This window comes from Bombus affinis, chromosome 13 (genome assembly GCF_024516045.1).
Source record: "Bombus affinis isolate iyBomAffi1 chromosome 13, iyBomAffi1.2, whole genome shotgun sequence".
Taxonomy (NCBI): domain Eukaryota; kingdom Metazoa; phylum Arthropoda; class Insecta; order Hymenoptera; family Apidae; genus Bombus; species Bombus affinis.
Window position 1 is genome coordinate 4276631 of NC_066356.1, and position 15904 is coordinate 4292534.

General features: G+C 36.2%; 1 protein-coding gene across 3 annotated transcripts in view; it reads right to left on the reverse strand.

Annotated features, from left to right (window-relative positions):
* Nucleotides 1-15904, reverse strand: part of LOC126923694 (inactive rhomboid protein 1) — a 284985-nt gene that overhangs the window by 239855 nt on the left and 29226 nt on the right. For all 3 annotated transcript variants that reach the window (XM_050737392.1, XM_050737390.1, XM_050737393.1), the window contains exon 3: nucleotides 15203-15439. The gene's annotated coding sequence lies outside the window, so the exon portion shown is untranslated. The remainder of the gene's footprint in view (nucleotides 1-15202; nucleotides 15440-15904) is intronic.

Sequence of the window (15904 nt, forward strand, 5' to 3'; positions counted from 1 at the left end):
AAGAAATGTCGAAGAAGGGAATAAAATAAATGATATTAGAATATTAAAGAGACCAGATCCTTATATAATCCTATTATAAACGTGTCTAGTCCATTTCCAGTTTACTTCTACTTCATAGGAACCGAAGAACCATTAGTCATAAATATTTAAACACCTTGCTTACATTTAACAATATATCGTTCAATCACAAAATTACGAATAAATCGAATTACAATGATTTTCCAAATATTAATCTGTTGTTAATTTGTAAAATTTCGTAAGATTCACACGCTATTATGACAAGTTCAAAATATTCAGATTCTTATGAACAGTAGCGTATAACGTAAAAGTTTCGTTAAAATCGGTTGAGTCCATGAAATTAGAACTCTGCTTGTACGAACGAAGGACAATTGTTTAAAAAAATTTCCACAAGTATGGATAAACCGTATAAGGATCGATATGGTCAGTACCGTCAAATTCGATGAAAACAGCTCGTGACCCCGACGAAACAGTCCTCGGGAATGGCGGCTTGCTCGACCTCAACACTTCGACGAGTTTTTCAAGTCGTTGGTGAACAACCAGCTGATCCAGTTTCCAGAAACTTTTCGATTTTCGTTCCTAAAGAAGAGAGTAGTTCTTCGAGGAAGAGGAACAAAAATGTTTCGTTGCGTCTAATCGGTTTGAAGCACCGGAAGATGAAAAAGTTTCGCCGGCTGTTGTCTCAACGAGAACCTCGAGCATCGAAATTTTCTGGTGCCTTTGATTGGCGATGCTTCTATTTATCGAGAGCAAAGATATCGTTTTCATTCAGATTCATTTGAGACGATTTATTATACGTATCGGTTGGTTTATTAAAAAAACGAGTGATAAAATTGTAATAGTCCATTATATTAAAATCACTTTACAAGTACAGAGAAAGTATACGCCGATCATAATCGTCGCTCGCTCAATGATACTATTCAACTCTACGCTCGCTGTTCGACTGTATGACTCGCTACAGTGACTGTCCTAGAGAGCACGTTCATCTATTTATATCGACCGGTGATATTACAAAAAGTTCAAATGTAACTCCTGTTAACGATTACAAACAACGGCGATAATATTTTGTCTGGAGTTCGTTTACCTTTGAACCTAGCAAACCAAAACAACGTTAGTATTCCAAGGCACAATAATATGAGTCTCTCCCCATTCAAATCTTCCGTTGACTCGTGTGCCGCTACACATTTAAAGTTAATTCCTATACAGTGGAACAAACCAACTTCGAACAAATGCCTATAGATGCTTCTCGTCAATAAAATGAGAGCTTTATAGAGAAATATGGGGAACGTAATGTTTAATACGACTTATGATTAGACCGCAAATTTTTATGCATTTATGCGAAATGCACAGAACTCGTGCAATAAACAAAACTGTCTAAAATATGCACAGTAAATTATTCGTTATCATTTTTAATAGGTAAAATGAATCTCTATTTGGAATCTGTTTCTATAATTGTGTTTAAAATATAAAAGATATAAATTTGTATAAAAATACGCTATCTACTTATGGTCTGAGAAGACACAGAAGTGAGAAAGAAACGAGAACAGCAGAGATAAAAATACTTCGAACCACGTTCCCAATATAAAACTTTCTATTCCTATCCTTGGTTTCTATCATTTGCGACAGATGTTATTTAAGAAATTATTGGTTAAATATAGCAATGAGATCGTGAATACGGTCGAACGAAAGAATCGCGTACTTTCTCGATCGATATCCGATACGAAACTTCAATAGCAATTAAGGGTTGGAAAGATAAGTGAACTGGGTATCGGATCGCGAAAAATTCCTCGTACCTCGCAACGAGGAAACGAAGACGACGAAAGAGTAAAGAAAAAGGAGAAACAAGAAAAGTTTCGTTTTGTTCATTTGAAAGAGCGAACTGAATCGATAAGAATCGCTGTTAAATCGACTGGCTCCAGATAACAGGAAGCTTAGCACCGACAATTCGCATTCACTTGATCTGTATTGTAGGAGGGCAAGATGGAGGATAATAAATAAGAACGAAGGTAAAATTTGGAGGCACTCTTCCGCGAAATGGCTTGTATCCCAGATACCCTAACGGCGAAAACTTTTCAAGAGAATCTTGAACGGTTATATATTTCGCTTATACGTAGAAATCTGTGCATGATTCTTAATATCAGTGATTTTACTTTGATAATATTATTTAATGATATTTATAATATTAGAGTCACACAGAAATCAAAAATCCACATTTTACAAACTTCTAAATTTTTATTTCAAAGCGCATGATTATTATTTGATTAATATTACATGATTTACATTATGCTTTACATGATTACTATTTAGATAATTTCTCAGAAATTATACGATTGAAACTATCTTGATGAGGTTGATCACTGTTGTCTTCTGAGTGAATCATTTTACAATCAATATTCTTGATATACAATAGATTAAGTTAGAATAGATTCTTTTATATGGTAAAAAAGAAGATTCGGAGTTTTAAGGGCAGGTAGAACTTAGTAAATGAAGGAAAGGGATAAACACAGCTCAAAAGATGAACATTTTATGAAAAAAGTCGTTTACTCCTCAAAATATTCGTAAATCTTTCATCTAAATAGAAATTTTTCAAACAATATCGAAAAATATTGGCAACACTATTGATCGTGTCCTAATCTCACCGATTGAGAAGAAACGGTATTGAGCATAAAATAAATGATTCGGTAAAAGCATCTACTGCTATTGATAATGGTCCAGAAAACGACGAGTACTAGCATACTACGCTTCTCATCGCAAATGCATTATATTTTTCTTTAATGACGCGGTGATTTTGGGTTTTAGAGGACGTGCAGAAATATTCGTCCTTCGTGAAGAATATCGTTATGTTTGATAATCACGAGGCGATGCATATCATGAATTTTAATCGACGTACGTCAGAGAAAAGCTAGAAAAATCCTTGCATTTTGTACGTGTACTTACAACGTATGTATACTCGATGAAAGTATTGAGGCTATAAAATCGGTCAGACGTTAAGAATTTACGAGCTCACAGGCCAGAAACTGCAATTGTGAACTGAAAAAGTTTTATCTATGGTTTATGTGTTGAAATTATTCCACAGATTTTGCTCTCCTTGTCTTTTGTTCTAGCAAAGAAAGTTAATCCCTTAACATCCTATCCGCATTTTTCATAAGTCATATTGGTCAATCGATTAAATATTTGTATTATTAATCAATTATCAAATAGCAATTAGCAGAAATCATACTACGAGAATCAATTATAAAATAAGATACGTAAAAATATAATATATGTCGCCAATATTATTTAGAAAGTCAGAAAGTCTTCTAACTCTCGTAATTTTTGTGGCTGTAATGCCACAAGAACATAGTCACGTTTTAATAACCATCTCGTAACAATATGTCAAATCACGAACGACGCAATACACCTCCTTATTCCAGTCCTACTAACCATAATCACGCAGCTTCCTCCTCTTCTTAAAAACGCCCTAAATAACAGCTACGATAAATTATAACTCGATCAGAATTTTTCTCGTAACCGAAATAATCCACTAAATAATCACCCTCTGCCGTCCTATTCTCCGGAAGTTTTCCGAGAAACTTTCGCCTATAGGTCGGCAAGAACCTCCTTTCCTTCGCGTGTCCCAGCAATCGATCCCTTCTCGCAATATTTCTAGGCGTAAAAAGGGCAGAGGCATCGACGACGTGGAAATTTATTAAAACGGCCGGCACAAAGCAACGACAATAGACTGCTCGTTAAGCCAAGGCTCACACGTGGCGTCTCGACAATAGACACATTCTATCCAGAGTATTGTTCGAGAGATTCGTCCCAACTCCTGCCCGATAAGCGGAACTTCGTTGGTCCGAAAAGGGTGAGATCAGGCAAGGGTTGATCGTGTAGCGCGTGCGGCTAGCCACCGGCTGACAAATGGCTCTGTTTACAATGGGTTTAACCGAGCTGCGAGCATCAGCGATTGTGCAGCCACGGTTAGAAACGTACATAATGGAAGAAAATCCCCTTCGACCGAAGATAAGGCTCACTGGCCTTCGGTACCGACGTCTTCGATATTCGAAAACGACATCCCGTTTCCGCCCTATGCCAGGCGCAAACATCCGGCAGCCCTCCACGAGGAAATCTCGAGAGGCTATCCACACGCCACGGGAAAAACTTTTCCTCTCTTCGCGTATCTATCCGGTCATAAGCATACTCGTGTATGCGCATATCTACATCGAGGGCCAATGTTTGTCCGGCTATAACCGTCGATATACACATTTCGCGATTGTAAAGGCTGAGATGCCAGTGCTTTTTCCATTTAACAAGATGGGTACTGGGAAAACAGTCGTTTCGTTGCTAGCTTGATGGTGTCAAGCTTGCTAATGTAATGCGGTTGGCTAATGGTGAAAGTGACTAGTAGGTGAGAGTGTGATGGGAGGTTGGAATTCTTGGGCCACTGGTGTTTTATAGGTAATTAACTCTGTGTCTTGAGATTTCATCTTGTGGCCATGTAATGTGGTTAGGCTATTAGTCCTCAGCGTGTTTCTTGTGAATGCGAAGTTTATGAGATGAGATAGAAGAGTAAAGTATTTTTTATATTCGTTACAGTGGACTGAAAAAGTCCTGTTAGTTTGTTATGGTTATTGATATGCTTTTGATTATGCTTGTTATGCAGTAATGAAATTATGAATATTTTTAGATAGATAGCTATATTTTTTATTTGCTATATGGAACGCTGATTCTTATTAAAATTGACAATAAATAACAATAAATTCCTAAGGAATTATTATTTGATATCTGAAATAGATATATACCTTCCTACCTAGTATGTACCGTATCTTCTTTGTAGGTAGATCAAAAGATTAAGATGCGCGAAGAAGATTTTTAAATCACTGAAATAACAATGCAGATTCTTGCTTCCAAAAGCTAACGAAGCTAAAGCTAAACGAACACGCGTGGTTCAAGTTAGCTATTCAAAACGCGTGTGACGAGTTCGTTGCTCGAAACCCAGCCAGGATCTGCTGAAACGTGAAAATGTCACGAATTGTAGGTTCGAGGAAGATCGAATGGCCCATGCAGAATGTTCGTGCAATTTACCACCGGCGTTGTAATTCCACCACGGATTTCAGACAATTTAAATTGTCTTCTGCGAATGAAAGAACATTATGGCCAAGTCGAGACGCAGAGACCTACTTTCTCAGTAAATTACTATCGTGAATCGCGGACTCCACCTTTAGGATGCAATTTAACAGGAATATAAGTCTTCGTGGGTATCGACGTGTAACGCTCCACCATCCTGAAGGAATACCATTCGATCCATCTCGAATCTCGAACTGTATGGACCGCTTTAACACCCTTTCTGTGCACTCGTTCGATCAACAGTTCGATTTACTTTCAGATATTTAGCTAAAGTATGAGAACCTGATGGCAAAACGATTGTCCTCGCTCGGTTTAAAAGTTCTCAATGATGATTCGATAACGTTCTATCTTACTTGTCTCAAGCTGCGACAACGATGTTGCTTTGTACGATCGTTCTATCTCGGTGATTCTTCCTTCCTCGTAATAAAAATTACTTTAACGAGCTACATGATCATCATAACTAGCAATTCATAACGAGAAACAAATTTTAATCGGTTACAATTATATTAGTATCGTGAAAAAATTTTTTGCAGAACTTCGTAAGTTTTGATTCATTACTTACACATGTGTTAAACGTGTCGATAAATTAAACATTAACGAGCGACCTTCATAAAGATTATTTGCTTTTCATGCGTATGCTTTTCGTAAAGATAATAAGTTTTATTAAGTGTGAAACATATAATATAGAATATGAATTATTAAATTACAAAATAAAATTACAAATAACTCAACCTAAACTGTCGTGCTCACCAATGATCAAACGAAACCAATGGAGGACTAATTCGATTGATTAATTCGCTTTACATTTCGTAATTTGTGTTCTCTTCTCGATAAAGAAAATTATATACCGTTTATCTGGAAGGAAATTCACAGAAATAAATTCTATGTCACGAAGGATATCCCACTTAAGACCGTGAAATCCCAGCTAACGTGAAATAAAAATGTAAATTCTCGTATCAACGGCGATAAACGGTGCCGCGACGAATAAGTCGGTCGAAGTTGAGAAACGGAATCGTACAACTCCCCTTTCTTCAGCGGCGTAATGTAATTTCTAACGTAGGATCGGGCCGCTTCACTCACGGGGCTTTCACTATGCAATTTACCAGAGTTATAAGGCGACTCCGTATCGAGTATCGACGTATCTATAATGCGCTTTGACCCGAAAAATACGATTCAATCGAACCGATTCCGACAACACGAGTTGCTATTAAATTTCTCTGATCGATCATTTCATCTACACAAGACCGATCGCATTTAATCAATGAACTTGGCCCTTATAAAATGTAGTTTAGGATATAGCTCTCGATATTCAGTCATTCTGATTCTTTCTACGGTTTATATATCTCTCTTTAATCCTAATAAATTATTTGAAATATTATACAAATATCGTTTAACACATCGTGTTCGTTATAATCTGTATTCTAAAAACAAGTCTTTTTATGTAAAAAAAAGTCCCTTCAATTTAAAATCCTTCTAAACGAGAATTTACAAAATTTGAGATTATACATTTTTTAAACCGTTAAGATTTAATTTGTCGTTTTTTTCTACATTTGAGATTAAAACGCTTCGATCTAACAAATATTGTTAATTATTATTTAGCACTTTTCAAGATCCGATCGTAAAAGAATGAAAAAGGAATAGGAAACAAAAGCACAAATATTATACAAACGAAAGCAGAAATTCGACAACTGCGTGAAACCAGAACTGGAAACGAATCACGATTTGTGCAACTAATGAGCAAACTTCGAAAACAAATCAATCGTATGATATCTAACGTGTATAGTTATTTAACTATCGCTTCTCATTTGTTTATTCGTAACAAAGTAATCTCTTGTGCTACGCGTTGGCAGAATGAAATAAAGGTTTTCTTGCAATTTATTGAGATTGCATCTATCGAAGCTCTACCGTAGATATTGAAGTTCCACCTCATCCCCCTCCCTATCTTCCTGATTTATATCCATCCATTTTTCACTGTATCTGCTCACTTGACAATTTCTTTACGCAAAAAGGATTTAGGAAACGGGAGAATATCGAAAAACTTTTCAGCAGTTTCTTTCCATTAGATGGTTGGATTAATCCTCTTATAGAATATTGTGAACATTATTTTAAATATTTCAATGAAACTGTATCGTTTTAGAATGTATGGCTTAAAACTGTGCAAACTTTCATAATGATTTAATATCTCGTCAGTTTTTATTAGTTATTAAATTATCCTGAACAAATTTACGGGAACACCGCTGCCAGTTTCAATTACTGGAAGAGCTAATTTAAATATTTTAGTAATCATATCGAGACACGTACAAGTTGATAAATGTTCGAAGAAGACTGCATAATTGACCAGAAATTCCGACAATTAAAATGAACTTTCCCGTTGCTGAAGCAACCCCTTTTATCCATCGACAGAAGCTAACCATCGAAACTTTGCCTCTAGAAAGTATTCCAACTTTCTCGGGCATTCATTCTGCCTGAAACCTTCCATCCGAGTCCTCTTTTTCACCGAGGGTTAAACATTCACGCACCGACTGAAAGAATTTCAAGGCTAACATTTCAAATACTTCCCATTCCCACATCGAATTGTCTCAACTCGTACTCGTATCCATCAAAAAATTGTATTCCCTTTCCCTTTCGTAATATACACATAACTTTCTCTACGATTCTATGATAATTATTTCATTTCCATAGCTTGCATTAAAATGAAAAATTCCAATATTTTAAGATCCACTAAGGAACGCCTGTTTTTCGTTTAAATTTATTTTACAAAATAGAAATATCCTTGCCCTAATAAAATGGAGTATTTTATTTTTATATCGGATGCGCAATAATGAAAGGAGCTGATTTTCGATTAAAATTATATCGGCGTCCTGCTCGCTCGATATATTTATAGGTGTGTAAACTAAAAACGAGAGCCGAAGCGTAAGCACGCATTTTAACAGATAATAAAATCCTCCTTCGTATCAGCTCCCCGTGTTCTTTATCCTCTTTCAAGCCTCTCCTTTCATACTTTCCGGCGAGGGTTGATCCCTTTACAAATTATGTAAAATCTCCTGCCTGCGAGGGAGTTTAAATGCACACGATAGTCGACGTTTAACCTCGTTTTAGCTTTCAACGAATTAAGTCTCCCTACTTGTTATCTATTAATCGCGGACGATATCAAGCGCTTTCTTCAAACATTCGTGTATACTACTTCGAATTTTAAAAAGCGGAGAGTTTAAATCCACCATTTATAACTCGTAAATACCTAATATCTCATTCTCATTGCCTAAAGCGCTATTATATGGTAATTAGAACTTTTATAGAAGATGTGCTTTTATAGAAAATTCAAATGTGCAAAGATATTCAAAATAAGTTAAAATACGCTAAAATATCATATATAATATCTAGAGAATTGTGCTAAATACGATGTTTGTTGTGTAAAATACATTTTTCTCTAGGTTCTATTTTTCTTTTTTTTTTCTTCTTTTTTTTTTTTTAGTTCACAAAAATAAAAATTTGCATTAAAAAGCTGCTATCTAGTGATAGCAAATAATATTGATACGAAGTCCAACACAGAATGTGTACCATTCTAATTTTGCTTGACATTTTCGGTGCTACCGATGCATGCGTTGCGTCCCATTAATTGTAATGTGATTGTGATGCAATTCAATAATATCACGTTTTTGTTTTCGTCGAGTGTTCATCGCTGTCGTCATCAGGTTTAAAAGTAGAATATTGTGTAGCCGTGATAATTATTTGGTATTGTTACTCGTTGTTTTTTGACAATTGATGAACGCAAATGGAGGTAGCGCGAGTGGAAATAACGAAGCTTCGAAACTTTAATTGTGGATTCGAACAGTAATTGTTTTGAAAATATTCCTCTTAAAGTATATTTTCTTTTTTTCTGATTTTCACTGGCCCGGATTTCTCTTTATTTTGTATAAAACGTTCTAGAAACTAATCTCAGAGGAAAAAGGAAAACCCTTTGTCTTTCCCTTTCTTTGACCCCAGGCATGGTTTCCTCAGAGAAGAGGAAATAGGAATATTTTATCCTTTAAAATGCAATTGACGCCACGGTGAAATTCTATAAGAGCTTATTTCTAAAAAATAATATTCACGATATTTTGAAAGGCTCCGATCTATACTCTGTTATTCTATCCAGGGCGAGTGTCCCTAATCGTGTTTAGACATTCCATCCTCTGAACCCGTAATTCCTCATTTCATCTCGCAAGAATTCGGAACTGAACATTCATTCAGGACTTCGAATTACGATAAAAAATTATCTCGATTAGAATAACAAAATTTTCACTACGAGAACAAACAACATTATCGTCAACGTATTATAATTTATTACAAACACAGGAACGTTATTTCTCATTTCACCGAACAGAAATTGGAAACTGAGGCTTAATTGTGAAATTTGAACTAAAATGAAAAATAACAGAAATCTCATCCTGAAAACAAATAACATTACCATCTGTATATTGTAATTTATTATACCAGTGTTCGTTATCAAACCACTTGAAACCCAGCGATGTAAACCGACTAACAGAAACAAAACTCCCTATTTACACGCGAAACCCTCTAATTACAATGAGGAAGTAGAAAACTCGTGTACGAACGAAACTCATTTAGCCAGCAGTATTATACCGGTGCTCAATAGCGAGGTAGCGTTACCATCTCGCCTAATGTGCAAAAATTCACCGTAAATCCTGACGAGGGGATCTCTAAAGAGAAAAACAGGAAGAAATAAATGTCCTCGAAAACGCGCGCGGTTCGTTTTTCCAAAGTTCTTTAGCAACGAGACGGGAGGATAAAAGAGAGAGAGGAGCTGAAGGAATCAATTTCCACGAGAGCTGCAAGTCTGCGCAATTAACCATCGAATGCGAATTTTACGGCTCGTTCGTGGACTAGCAACTAGCAGAAATCGAGATTTTTTTTCCATTGCTGGTATTCCAACCGAGCTACAATATCGAACGACGATAGAAAAGCGCGGAGAGAGAGAGAGAGAGAGAGGAGGAGGAGGAGGAAGAAGAAAACATAAAAAGAGAAAAAAAGAGGGTGAGAGAGAGGGTAAAATGCGCTTGCCGAAGCGCAGTTCATTTTAAGCGCACTGATTGATGAGCGAACCTGCAACCAATGGCTTCCAACCCCTGGACACGTCTGTCTGACAAAGCTCGCTTCTCTAAATTACTCAGCTACCGAACCTCTTTGAAACCTCCATCCCTCGAGATCTATGTTCTTTCGACGATAGAGTTGCTGTAAAACCTGGCTGTAAGATTATTTTATTCCTTGCGAATTGTTCGTAAAACACGGTACTTTACGAAAAGTTTTCGTATAAGGGTAGTTTTATTATGTTTTTGAGAAAAGGAACTTTGGCAACGGAAGTTTACTGCATGAGAGTTACAAGTATTCCAGAATCTGTGTCTTATGATACCCTCTACTCTCTCATAGAAGAATTTTAGTAGCGTGTAGGCGAAGTTGAGAATTGTTTTCAACGCCAGAACTATAAATGGTTAATATATATAGATGTAAATATGTTTAAAGTCAATGAAGTGATATGATCGCAATAAAAGTCAACATGAATATTAAGAAAAAGGTTGCTCGCTTTTAGTAGTAGCAGAAATAAAAAGACCTGGCACTGGGCAATTTGAGAAAAGATACATTCTCGTTTCGAATTATCTGGTAAAATTTCACGAAAGCCTAAAGAAATGATTCCGATACTTCTCAAATGATCCCATCGTTCCTACAGATATTTCTGTAATATTCAACTTTGATTTTAAATATTCAAATAACTATAGCATGAGATATAAGAAACATTTTCTAAGTCTAGATAAATTCTTTTACGAATTACTATTTCAGAGTTGAGAACATCAAGGTGCAAACTAATTTCGTTGGAATGTTGAGAAGACATCAGAAGAACAGAGTGGAAGGATGAATCCGCTCTGACTTTGAATTCGAATCATTTTGGCTCACTGGGCGCGGCTCATTTTCCGTATTGATTAATGGAACGACTTGCAAGTCACGAGAACCCCAGCGAATTTTCTTCTCCTGACTGACATCCCATGTAGTTTCGACCCTTCGATCGAAGAAACGACTAAGCCGGAAGTACTTTCATTTTCACTATTATTCGAAGCGGAAATGAAACAAACGCCTCTTCATTTATTTTTTCCTTCCACTCGATCTACAAACTTTTCGATTCTCGCGAAGTTCTTGAGTCAATTATTACAATAAATGAGAAACTTCTCTTCACAGAGACTTTTACTTAAGGAATAATCCGATTGACAGATTACGAAATTAGAAATAAACTTCTCGAAGCAAGTTACATTGTCCCTGACACGCCCGTTTTTCAAGAAGCCCCTAAATTATTCCCTAAAAATTACGTCAAAAAATTTCCAATTAAAAGCACGGAACCTCGATGAAACGTGAAAGAATTGCAACGCGCAATTTTAAATTTTAAATTGTATATAATTGCGGTTTTTGATGAAATCACACGCACGTTGAATGCACTAATTTCATTTAAGGGAAATTATAAGAACCGATGCATTTTCCAGCAACAAAAACTCGGCGATGTAATTTGAATGAGTGTGCTTATTGTCATCCATTCGCCTAACACCCTCACCAGCCCCTGGTATTCTTCGAGTGGCTGCAGGAAGCCGGCGGACATTAATGCGACGACCATGCAATCAAAAGAGATTTATTTCTCCATCCCCCTCCTATTCGTTGTCGGGCAACAAAGGATCATGGGTAGATGGTTTTAATAAAATCCTAGCTTAAACCAGACCTGTGGGACCTATTGTCGGCTCGAACGAAAGAAAACTGGGGTTGAGAACAGGGGCGAACCTAAATACATACTTCTCTTCTGTCGAACCTTTTAATTCGGCTTAAAAGTTTCCAGGTAATCGACGACGATAATCCAAGAAGCGTGTACTAAATACCACGGTTGAATAAATTATCGATGGAATTTTACTAAGGCCGAAGGTTGCCAGTTCGTTTATTTTCGTGCTATATTAAAGAATCGATTACGTTACCTGATTGGCATTTCGTTGTTATCAACCTATTCCTACGACCAATTTTTATGTAAGTAAAACTCGTCGTAAAAATTGATGAATAAATTTGTAATATTCTCGCCGCCATAAAATTCGTCGATTACTTCATTAGGAAAGAGGAAACAACGTGCGTAATATTTGAAAATAAATAATGAAGTCTTCGTAATAGATTCCGGCAGTTAATCTTCTATTACGTTCTCTCATAAACTGTGAGAGAAAGATGCTACGACATTCGTGAGCAAATTACGCTAATTATGAATGACATTATTCGTAAGCTCTTTTATTCATTAGCTCAATTCAAAAAGTTGACGAACCTTAATATGATGAATATTTAATCCTCCGAGATTAATCCTATGTCACGTGAAAAGAAAAAGCCTCAGCTCTAAAGCAACAAACTCGACCCTCTCTTTCATCTCCAGGTTACTGTTCATCTATCATATTTTAACTTCCTTAGGCGATAAACTCGAGTGGTTAACTCATTTGAAACGTAAACCGCGATGTGAAGGGTTTCCAGTTGCATAAAAAAAGCATCTACTGAGAAGTTTCAGATATTAAGTATAATATACTGAATATTTCTCAAAGGATATTTTCGCTTGCATCGCAGTGAGATAAGAAACGCTGCGGTGTTTCGCTTATTGCAACTTTACTTTTAACGTCTTTATCTACAGAGCTACGATATAAGAAAGAATTTATTTCGATGAAATAGATTTATGACAATCTCACGTGACTTTTCGAAAATTTACGAGACACACCCCTAAATCGATGGTTTGAAATTATTCGAAGATTATTTTTAACAAAAGTTGCAAAATTGTATCAAAAGAGATTTGCCTTTCAGATGGCTAATATTCTTTCCCGAATTTTAACAAGATATCAAATTTAATGCAAAGAGGTATATAAATACGTGAATTATGTTACGTAAGGAAAATTCCAAGTCTAATCGTTGAATATTGTAGAATTATAGAAAATTATAGGTTTCTCAAATAGTTCCGTCTCGTTGCAAATTAGAAAAAAATTGTATATTCATATAAGGGCTGATCTTATAACTATGGAGCAAATTACTCATATGTAACGACCAATTACGACTACCCATTATGTTGCTCTATTTATTATGTAATGTTTATCGCTCTCCAGAGCACAATCCGTACCGTGCACATTATAAATGCAAATGAATCGCCTACATTGTTCCCCGAATATACGTATAATATCGTACACATACAATAAGATCGAATTTTGTTATAATAGTATATTACAACTCTAAAAAAAATTTTAGATTCATGTTTAACTATATTCATAAAACACAACCTTTTAAAATAATCTGCTTCGAGACCTACGCTATTAATGAAAAATTATCATTAAAATACAAAAACTAATACGGAATAATATTATTCTACATATAATAAAAATTATATCATTAGATTTTCACTACTATCGCAAATTTTTCGTTATTGAATAAATGTTTCAGAATAAGCAGAGAATAATATCTTTAAAGTTTTTTGAAGACCATAAAATCATCGTAAAATTGTTCAATTAATTCCTCGCGCTTCTGTCCAATCTCTATCCACTAAAAATTCTTAAAAAGGAGAAGTTTTCCTGTTTCAAATAACGACTCATTTTTAGTTGTCCTATACAGCTGCATCGGTAGTTTAACAAGAAAGAAAATTTAATTTGCTTTCATTCACATTCTTTGGTTCCACTACTACATTACAAATGGAACGCCATCATAGTCGCGTTATCGATCGATATACACTACTGAGACACACTCGCGTGTTCGCTAATAATTTAGCATTCTTTAAATCCAAAACTTTGCCAAAGTATTTCGCAATCGTGATTTAACGAGGAATCAAAACAACATGAGAACGCGCCCTGGCAAACGAACGAACTTTAGATTAGCCTTGAACCGCGATTACCCTTGTATGGACAGCCCCAGTTCGGTCGCACTTTCCACGAAAACTTCTGTTTTTGCTGCACGTGGCCGTGACGAACACGTAAATCTTTTCAGTCACCTCAAAGTTGTTCGTTGTTCGTGTTGCGACATATAGGATGAAAGGATTGAATTAAAATATTCTTCGATTACGAGAAATTTTCTAATTTGGGAAAAAGGATAAACGGAAAAACCCTATAATATGTGAAAAAGAATTTGTTATGCGTACCATCGCAAATTCGTGCGATTTCTGAAAAAGATTCTCTGTTCGCTATAGCCTCATCTTGGCTATAAAAAGAAAACGTAACAAAGAAACCGAGAGAGACGTCTATTCTCTGAAATTTCATTTTACATTATCCCTATTCGCGGACTTTAACCAAAGCATTCGTTCTCTTGTGCTTTCCCTCGGTATTATCCTTCGATTTGCGAAAACTCGTTAAGCAGCCGCGTGTTTTTCCTTCCCTCGACTCCGGGATTCCTTATTACCGCGTAGATAACGTGGCTTTTACCAAAGGTGTTAGGGCGACAGAGCCGCAATTGCGGTTGCCACGTCGCCAAACGTTCCATGGCGGTATGTCAGGTCGACATACTAAACCACGAAGTTCACTCTCTAAACCGCGATCCCCGTACTTGACGATTTACCATCGCTATGATGTTCTCGACTCGCCATAATTTTTTAACCCAAACAAATGTTTAATTACATGTCTCATATTGCGCAAAAGAATTCTTAAAACTTGCAGGTGAAATGATATAAATAGTAAAAATTAACAGTGCCAGACTTAGTATTGAATTATGTACGAAACGCAAATCAGTAAGAAGTTATAGAAATCTATAAGAATTATTGTTTCGTTTACAACTTTATTAAATTATATCAAAGAATTATTCAAACACAACACAAGCTACTATTTACTTCATCGCTCTTGAAAAATAGTACGATTTAATTTCATACTATGTGGTAACTCGTCAAATGAACAATGTAAAAAAAAAGGATAGACAAAATTGAACTAAAAGTTTAAAAGCTCATCGTCCAGACACGCGGATCGGGCGTTTCATCGGATTTCGTTTGTCTACGAAAGACCGATACGACGGTCGAGGGAGGAAATTCTTTTGAGCGAATAGGAAACTACATCCCTACCTGTTCTGTTGTTCGTCGACAGTGACAGACGGGAGGGTTGTTAGACGTTGGCCGAGGCAACGGGGTTGCTCGCCCCGTCGCGATGCTCACCGGCTCTCGAACCGCTCGAGAGCGGCCAGACCCTCTTTCGCGTCCTTTGATCTCCCAGCAACCCCCAAAACGAGCACTACGCCATGCTCCTCGGTCCTGTTCAATTCTCCCCCTGCTTCCTCCTTCGGCCTACGCATGCCAAGAATTCTGAAACCAACACAGACATACCTAAATACCTGAAACCAATGAATTTCTCCGAAAATGCGACAAATTTGTTATAGGCGAATCTTAGATAACATGAATAGCGTTCTTTTAAGTGAAAATAAATTCTTTGGACTAGAATTCTGTTTTTCTCAGATTATTTGACCTTCTGATTCCATAGACGTTACATTGTCAATTAATCCCTTAAGAGCTGGCTATATTTTACGAAAATATGTCAAAATGAAGCTCTAAATTCCGTTTGTTCCTTGGACTAAGGTATGAGGAATTATTAATTATTATTTAATATTTCCTGTTAAAATTTTGTTTCCGTAGATTTTGTTCACTTATCTTTTTTTCCAATTATCAATTCCTTCAATACTTGTAATACGTAAATGTTTGTTTAATTGCATTAAGTTTGCAGGGCGTGGAAAATTTATGCTTTTCTATTTATGATAAAAGATTAAACGTATA